This window comes from Bombina bombina, chromosome 6, assembly GCF_027579735.1.
Source record: "Bombina bombina isolate aBomBom1 chromosome 6, aBomBom1.pri, whole genome shotgun sequence".
Classification (NCBI taxonomy): domain Eukaryota; kingdom Metazoa; phylum Chordata; class Amphibia; order Anura; family Bombinatoridae; genus Bombina; species Bombina bombina.
In genome coordinates, this window is record NC_069504.1 from 955,054,793 (window position 1) to 955,064,156 (window position 9,364).

The window sequence follows — 9,364 nt, forward strand, 5'->3', positions numbered from 1 at the left end:
AGCTTGATGTTTCTAGTTGTACTGTCTCTTTAAATAGCACACTGGAGCGGGTCTTGTGAATAAGCAAGTAAGTTGAAAGGAGCACAAAGTTTGTATAAGCAGAGAGTAGAGCTTTAGTTGTTATGCTGTATATATATGCAGTTTAAATGGAAAGCAGAGTTCTATTTAAGCAAAACACTCTGTGCTGTTAAGCTCAAGATGTAATGTGAGCTTAAAACAGATAGATAGTCCTTACTTTACAAAGGTAGTCTCCCAGTCTTGTCTGTGTAATGCAGCAGGGAATGCACACAGCTTGAACTCCAGGCAGGCTGACAGGTTTAGTTCAGTTCTTCAGTAGAAATAAATGAAGCTTGTAATTTTGCAAAGCAATGATGTCCGTTTGCAAACAGGTAGCAGAAGTGCAATGAATCCAATTAGGAAGGATCAAGAAAGGAGTCTGAAATGAAGGCTTAATTTCCAAGTAGCAGGAACAAAAAAACAAACTGTGAAACAGTACTATCTGCAATAACTAAGCACCTGTTTAATGTCAGGTGATCCCTTAAATAAAGGGAAAGGTAAAACCATGTGATGTGGAAATGGAAGGAGAGATACAAAACACGGAGTGGAATCCTCACAATTACAGGCCTAAGTAGATAGTGAAATCGCCCAGAGCTGCAAGATTAACCTGGATTTTAACCTGATTAAGGAATTCTTGAAAATTAGAGTCAAAATATATTCAGCCCAGCATACACCCATATAGACATATATAGACAGTTAAATGCAAAATACATAGGAAATGTGTTCAAAGGAATAGGAGAAAAGAATTCTAATGGTATAGTCCCTTTTAATCAATTGTGAACACTTGTATATTCTCCACAATTGTAATATATATATATTAGTGTAGGACATCCACACAATCGTTTTAATAGCAGACACAAAACATTTTTTAGATTGCACCAATTCCCTTCAAAACCTTGCTAGGTAGCCCATAGATCAAAACTGAAGTGTAGACATGGCAGATAAGCAAATCTCAATAACCTTAGTAAGTTACTGTACACATTAGACATAATTACCAAACATATTCCCTGTTGGTAGGGTGTTTATATATGTGAAGCTAGAACTTGCAAAAAACAGTAAATATAAACTTTAGTAGTGAGCTAATTAGGTATAATACCATTAAGGTATTAGAACTATTAAACTAAACGTAGGAAAGATGGTTAGAAACACAGCTTTAAGGTGTTTATCAACTTTGCATCTGTCATTAGCGGGGATCTCATCCTATGCCACATTGGTAAAGAGTAACTGGAGATAGTGTTGGTTGTTGCAGCATATCTGTCTTTGATACAAGCGACATGCCCTTTGAGGTGGAGATGGACCTAGAAATTATAGTGGCTAGAGTGACCAAAACAGCAATGTCCAGGCGACGACACCTCAAGCACAAAGTCACACACTTCAGATTCGATGCAGCGTGCTCCAGCCAGAGCTAGGACACCCATACATTTTGGGTCATCTGACAACACTGGCTGCAGTCTTAAACGACAGCAACTTCCCAGAGGACGATCATGGACACTTCTCCTGCTGACACCCGGATACACTGTATGAGCATGGCATCAGGTGCCAGGGTACTATTTGCTGTTTGTAGGGCATAATCCTTCTCCCGCTTACTGTCTACAAACTCTGTAATGGCTTCTTGGTAAGTTTTATATCTTGCTGAAACAAAGAAACCACTGTCTGGTGGATCCATCCCTTGAATGTTTGTCGGCTGAATTTCTTTCCCCTCCACTACTTCAGAAATAATGCGCTGTAGGTATTCTGTAAATGGTACATGCTGCGGTTCTGTATTCCCATATGCCAGAACGCATGGCAACGTAGCAGGCCCTGGCTCACTCTCATTTACAAGGCATCTCCTTGTGTGCCTCTTTGCAATGACTCAATTAAATCAGCCAAGTTGTGATGCATTTTTGTTCAAGTTCATTGATAATGAGAGCATATTGATTTGGCGGAGGTCTCCCTCATAAGCATAGTTATATCTTGCGCATAACCCCGGCCCGGGGGGGGGGGGGAATGAAAGTGTTTATAGTAGGCCGCAATCTGTTATCCAAACTACTCGAAATCGGCACAATTATATAATAAAAATCATATGTAGCTGATCAGCTTGAAATATTAGTCCACCAGTGTTGTTTATATAGTTAGATGACATCAAATACTTTAGATAACCAGTGGATTCTAAAAATCCCTCATGGAGCTTCAGATAATGCGACCTACCATCTCTGCTGTTTAGACACTTCCCCCTTTTCATCATATTTTATAATTTTTTTTATAGTAAATTATAAGATATGATGAAAATAATGGTATCTTTAGAAAGTCCATTTAATGGCAAGAAAAACGGTATATTAATATGTGTGGGTACAGTAAATGAGTAAGAGGAAAATTACAGCTAAACACAAACACTGCAGAAATGTAAAAATAAGCCCTGGTCCCAGACGGTCAACAAATGTGCTCTGGTCACTAAGGGGTTAAAAGAGTTAAATTATATGAAAAGAGGGGACAAAAAAATCATGAAAGTATATTGCATTTTTTTTACAACGTGTAATTAAACATTTTATATTACAGATCTCAACGTGTTTTTAAGAGCCTTTAGATTGTAGAAATGTTGGGGGCTACCATTATCATTCAAGGTTAAACATATGATCCTGGATCCGTTGCCAGCTTTCCTCTCTGAAAATAGCATAAAAATTCTGTCTCCCAGACCACATTTACAGCACAAATTATAAAAAATTACACGTAAGTGAATGGAAAAGTATTTTTCTGGCTATTTAAAAAGGGAAAAGCAACAAATGTTATACATTGCTATTATATTTCCTTTGGATTGGGGCGGTTTTCCAATTAGGCTAGTAACTGCCAGCATTTTAGTTTTAGCTTAAACCCATTTTGTTAATTGTTCTAATAAAGTTTTACGTTTTAATACACCAATGACGCGCACGCACACATGTTATAACCTGTAGGGTTTCTTTTGGGTCTGAATATGCTTACGAGGTATCACCTTTTTGCTCAGTTTCTTAAGCTGAAATGAGAGAATGTTAGATATTTGATACATAGCACCTCCAACCACTGTAAATATTGTGTTATAAGGCCAATCTAATTAAAACAGAATGGTAACAGACCTCAATACAAAATAAGTGGTGCCATCAAACTTCTGTTTCTAATTGAAAAGCAACAAATTGATTTGGCCCGTCTTTCACAAATGTTCAAGCTTGTAGCTTCACATGAAATCCATGTGAAATGTATATATGACTGAGAAAACAATAAAAACATACACAAGTTTGTATTTGTGCATTTCAACTGCATGAAAGATGGTAATTCATCATTTATTACATTATTTGAGAACCTTGAAAACCTTGGAAATGTTTAGCTTCACCTGCTGCCTGCAGTGCTCTAAGTGAGATCATCAGGTTTAACTTCAACTAGCCCCCACAGAGATCATCGAGAGCAACCTCACCTGGTGTCTGTGGTGCGGGTGAGCGAGATCATTGGGGTTTGACTTCAACTAGCGCCTTCAATGTTGGGGACAGAAATCATTGAGTGCAGTCTCAACTGGTGCCTGCAGTACTGGAGGAGAAAGAAAGGAGTTAGCAGGTGCAGCCCCAGATAAACCATTTATTATGACAAAGCAATCACAATCAGCAATTTCCTTTTTTTTATTGCAAAGACTTTTATCATTCTTGTTTTAGTAAAAATGGTCCTATAGTTAACATGTGCCCATTCTGTTTTTTTTTTTTTTTTTGCAATCCAAATTCTTGATACTCAACAACACATTTACCAGGTAATTTTTTTACTTATTATCAGGCCCCTAGAGTCTTAACGGATCAGGGCCACTCTAAACTGAGGGACTAAAAAACAAAGTATTAGAGCGCTCTAAAAATAACAAAACAAGATGCTAAATGTCGAGCAGAATGAGATTGCAAATAGATAAACTGAATAAGGTAACATATATACCGTGGTTATAATAAAATGACAGAATATTCAATACTAAACACAGTTGTTCAGGGGTGGAAACTATTTTACTGTTTAAAATAAACAAACGCTAAAATAGCATAATTAGCATAATAAAATAGTTAAGAGCTCAAAAAGAAATTTTAAAATCACTATAGCGGTACCAATAAAATATCACACTGCAGTAGATTAATAATAGAAATACCTCAAAAATGGGTAAACAGTATCTAGCACTAAAATGTATATGTCTGTAATAATCCTTGTTTGATGTGTACACAAACTGGTAGTGCAAATTACAGGTATTACTGTGAGTGGTGGTAGAATGGTTAATCCAATCAACTCCACAGCAAATTTCTCCCAGCTTGTGTGTCATTCAATTGGGTCGCTCTGCCGATCTTAGGGATACTATATACTCCCAATTATCAGCTCCACAGCGATATGTTCGCCACTCTGGTGGCTTCCTAGAGGGGGCGTTTTGCTGATGTGGTGTATACTGTGAGGACAATCTATGCATTTCAGCCTGAGTGGCCTTTATCAAGATCACGTAGATTGTCTTTACAGTCACCTACTTTATATCTTATTCTTATCAAATTGCACAGAATACCTAGAAAAGCTTTGACAATTGAAATTAGTTTTGCTTGTGGGCAAAACACACTGACATTACCCATCAATATTTAATGACATTAGAAATCAACATCACCAAACAGATACAGATGCTACCGGCTCAATCATTAAAAAAAAAAAGTATAATAAGTACACTAATAAAAATTAGCAGTCCTCTACTGAGCATGGGCAATAAACCTACTGGAGCTATTGTAGGTGTCTCCTAGCAACCACTTCAAAGGAAAAACTATTAATTTTCCTTTCTGTAGAGAATGATACATATTGCAATGATTTCTAATAAGTATAGCCTACTGCTTAGTAGTGCTAATATGTCACAATCTAGCCACACCAGGCAAGCTTGTGATTTAGTTCAGTGGGTGCAAGGGTTAACAACACTCTCTAGTCTGTACTAGACAAAAGAAATGCCCAAAACTCCCCTTTAATGCCACCCACACTAAACTAACTATGCTGCCACCACTTATGATTTATTAAAGGGAAAATCCTAAGGAAAAACCCTGACTTGCATATAAACTGTCAGAATACAATTTAGCAGAAAATAACATAAAATATACAGTTCTAATACTCCAGTCCTTTCAGTAACGTGGTTCAATTATTAGACAAAGGCCAAAGCTTATAAAGGAATTATTTATTATGCCAAAGATATTATGCACAATGCATTATTAATAAAAAGTTGTTACAAATAAAAATACACAGAGCAAACAGTTTTTAAAATAAAAAAGGAGAAAACAGATTTAATACTTTACTAGTCTCAAGATCTTTGCCAGGGAGATAGCTTGAAGCAATTGGTCCTTACTCTGTAGAACAGCTTCCCTTGTAAGAATGACAATTTTATTGTTAAAACACAAGATTCTTATACATATTTTCCAGCGATCAAGTTGCCTGACCACACCCTCCTGGCAGGGCTAAGAACCCCCCCCCTATCTTTTATGACCTTCAATAAACTCTAAGTCTTTGCCTGAAATTATAGAACCCATTATAATTTCTGCTAGATACATCCATTTTCATCTAGACAAAAGGGCAATCTCTTATTTACATTGTGAAAATCAATTTGATACCAAATATGATCATTGTATGTCAGTGTTCCTTCATTTAATGTCATAACAAGTTTTAAACACAGTATCTACATTATACCAATGTCCTTCTTATTGACCTCATCAGGGATATGGGAAGAGGCACTGCTTTGTAATCTCTGGAGCTGACAAGTTTACTGGCTTTATGACTTAATGCATACACAATAACATTTGGTGGAATGGGCCTTAGAAACTATTTAATAGGGTTTCTGGTACATCAAATGGAAATCATGTGCTTACCTAATACAGCACACAGTTCTTCTTAAAAAACAAACAACTGTTTTTAGTTCACAAACTAAACAGAATTAACCTCTTAGCAGCTAAATCCTGAGGTATTCGTGACACCTCCCCCAATAAGAGATGCAAAAGTGGGTGGCTACAAGCAACACCCGATGCGTATCAAAGAGAGAGTCCCCTTGCGGTAAGAACACCATTGCAAGACCAGTTGTACATAGCAGTTTTGCCATCATGATGCCCTCCATTTAAAATTGACACACTAGTTGCTCTACCCAGCTGATTTAATATATTGCAGGGCCCCTCCCATGCAGCCTGTAGCTGGTTCTGCCTCATCGGTGTTAGTACCAGAACATTTTGCCCCATCTCATATACTCCCTCTCTGGCAGTAAAATCCTGCAACTGTTTTTGTAGGACTATGGCATCAGCATCTCTGGGTTTTCCAGGTACCTCCCCCAATAAAGCTTGCATCTTATCCCTGAATAAAACATCATCCCCTGTTACAGAGGTGTGAATGAAGCCTAGGGTCTTGCTACATATTGTGTGCTCTCTGAACATATTGTGTGCTGTCAGTTGCTGCTTAACTACCATGGGCTCTTGCCCTCCCACTGGAGTAGGATTCCTGTACTCCTGCACTTCTGTTATGGTTGTAGGGGGTTGACTAACTGCCCCCCTCTTCTCCACTGTGGGTCCTATCTGCTGTGCCTGCTGGGGACTCTTATTCTGCACACCTATCTGTGTGTCTGCTGAATGGGCACTGTGGGGCTGTGTAAATACACTTCTCTGTACTCCTCCCCCTGTGTATGCAGTCTGTGTCCATCCTCTGTCCCCTAGTCTGTGCAGTCTGTTTATAGGTCACATCTGAGGTTACTGGGGTCTCTGTCACCCGCAATCTTTCACACTCACTCTGGGGGTCCCTTAAAGAGTATACTGTACCCTCCTCCCCCTCCCACTCTGGATTCTGGGGCTATGCTGCTTCTGTTATAGAGTGGGGATACATTCTCCCTCTGCTCTCTCACAGTCAGTCTGCCACTTCACATGCCTCACATGGAAGTTGGGATCCTTCTGACACTGGTGCAGACAAGCACATATCTTCCTTCTGCCATTTATCCCATATATCCTGTCTTTCCACAGGGGACTCAATTGGTTCTGGCACAGACTGGCACACATCATCCAGCAGCCCAGTCACACAGGTCATTCTCTCCCCCATATCCTCACTACCTTCTATAGAATCCACTGATTCAATCACAGACAGACACTCACCACTCATCTGCCTCCTCTCACAATCAGTTTCTCCCTGTACAGTTTTAAACTCGGGTTTCAGGCACAGACAGACCCACACAGTCTATCTGCCTTTCATCCCAGTCAGTCTCACACTGTACAGTTACCTTTAATTCTGCAGATCATGCTGGTTCAATCACAGGAAGACAAACACCATCTATCCGTCTTTCTCCAAGTCAGTCCTCTCCTCTTGCAGGTTTACATCTCAGCACAGACATCCCAGGTTCAGTCAGCAGCACTTTGCACACAACACTCTCAAATCTGTACTAGACTTAAAAGAAATGCCTAAAACTCCCTTTAATGCCACCCACACAAAACTAACTATGTTGCCACCATTTATGATTTATAAAGGGAAAATCCTGAAGGAAAAACTCAGACTTACACAATAAACTCTCAGAATACAATTTAGCAGAAAATAACATAAAATATACAGTTCTAATACTCCATTCCTTTCAGTAACGTGGTTCAATTATTAGACAAAGGCCAAGCTTAATAAAGGAATTATTTATTATGCCAAAAATACTATGGACAATGCATTATAATAAAAAGTTGTTTACAAATAAAATTACACAGAGCAAACAGTTTTAAAATAAAAAAGGAGGAAAACAGATTTAATACTTTACTAGTCTCAAGATCTGTGCTAGGGATATGGCTTTGAAGCAATGGGTCCTTACTCTGTAGAACAGCTTCCCTTTTAAGAATGACAATTTTATTGTTAAAACACAAGATTCTTATACATATTTTCCATAGATCAAGTGTGCCTCACCACATCCTCCTGGCAGGGGCTAAGGCTAAGAAACCCCCCTATCTTTTATGACCTTCAATAAACTCTAAGTCTTTGTCTGAAATTGTAGAACCCATTATAATTTCTGCTAGATACATCCATTTTCATCTAGACAAAAGGGCAATCTCTTATTTACATTGTGAAAATCAATTTGATACTAAATATGACATGGTTGCCATTTTTCCCTTCATTTAACGTCATAACATGTTTTAAACACATATCTACATTGTACCAATGTCTTTTTATTGACCTCATCAGGATATGGGAAGAGGCACTGCTTTGTATCTCTGGAGCTGACAAGTTTACTGGCTTTATGACTTAATGGATACACAATAACATTTGGTGGAATGGGCCTTAGAAACTATTTATGAGGGATTCTGGCACATCAAATGGAAATCATGTGTTTACCTTATACAGCACACAGTTCTTCTTAAAAAACAAACAACTGTTTTTAGTTCACAAACTAAACAGAATTAACCCCTTAGCGGCTAAATCCTGAGGTATTCGTGACATATTACAATGAAAAAAAGGCTGTTTTATATAAAACCGTTCTATCAGTGAACATTGAAGCCCCACAAGCATAACAACAAGGTGCATCTGTTTGTTTCTTTGGTTTAAATGCAAATGAAAGAGAAAGTGGCTGCCATGATAACTTATTTATGAGCAAGAAAAAAAATATTTAAAACCATGAAAAGTAAACAACTAAAACGTATGAGATTAAGGCACTAAATTATCTGTCTTGTTTTGTCATGAGCCTCATTCCAAAAAAAAAAATATGGATACTTTTTAAAAGGCAATTTTTATTTGGAACAGGGAGAAAACTGCTAATGTTCCAAATGTGGCACCAGTAAAACTATTGAGTTTAAGGGCCCCATTTATGAGCTGCGGACCTGAAACGCTAGTGAACTAGCTGCAGTCCTCAACCTACTTAGGGCTAAATTACATGTGGGGCGCTAATTAATTGCTTGCAATAAACAACCACTACATTTACAAGAGGCCGGTTATTGCTACCGCAAGCTCGTTGGTAGCAATAGCACTCAGAAATATAACCAGAGATCAGATCTCTGGTTAATTTTCTAAGTGCCCCAATTGCCCCCAAAAGAAAGGGTCCTTTTAGTTCAGCTGCACTAGGTAGTTTTTAGGGGTTTAAAGTGGCGGGGGTGGTGGGATGTTAGAAAAAAAACGGCATGACAAGAGCCTTTACTTGTGGTCTAGGGGAACTGTGTGTTCACTAAAAATGTATATGTATATGCTTATATAAATATATATTTACAGGGTATGTGTTAATATGTGTATATACACATATTAGCACATAGATATATATATGTATATATTCATATATATAAGATATATATATATATATATACATATATATATATTTAAAATTGTTGCGCAACGT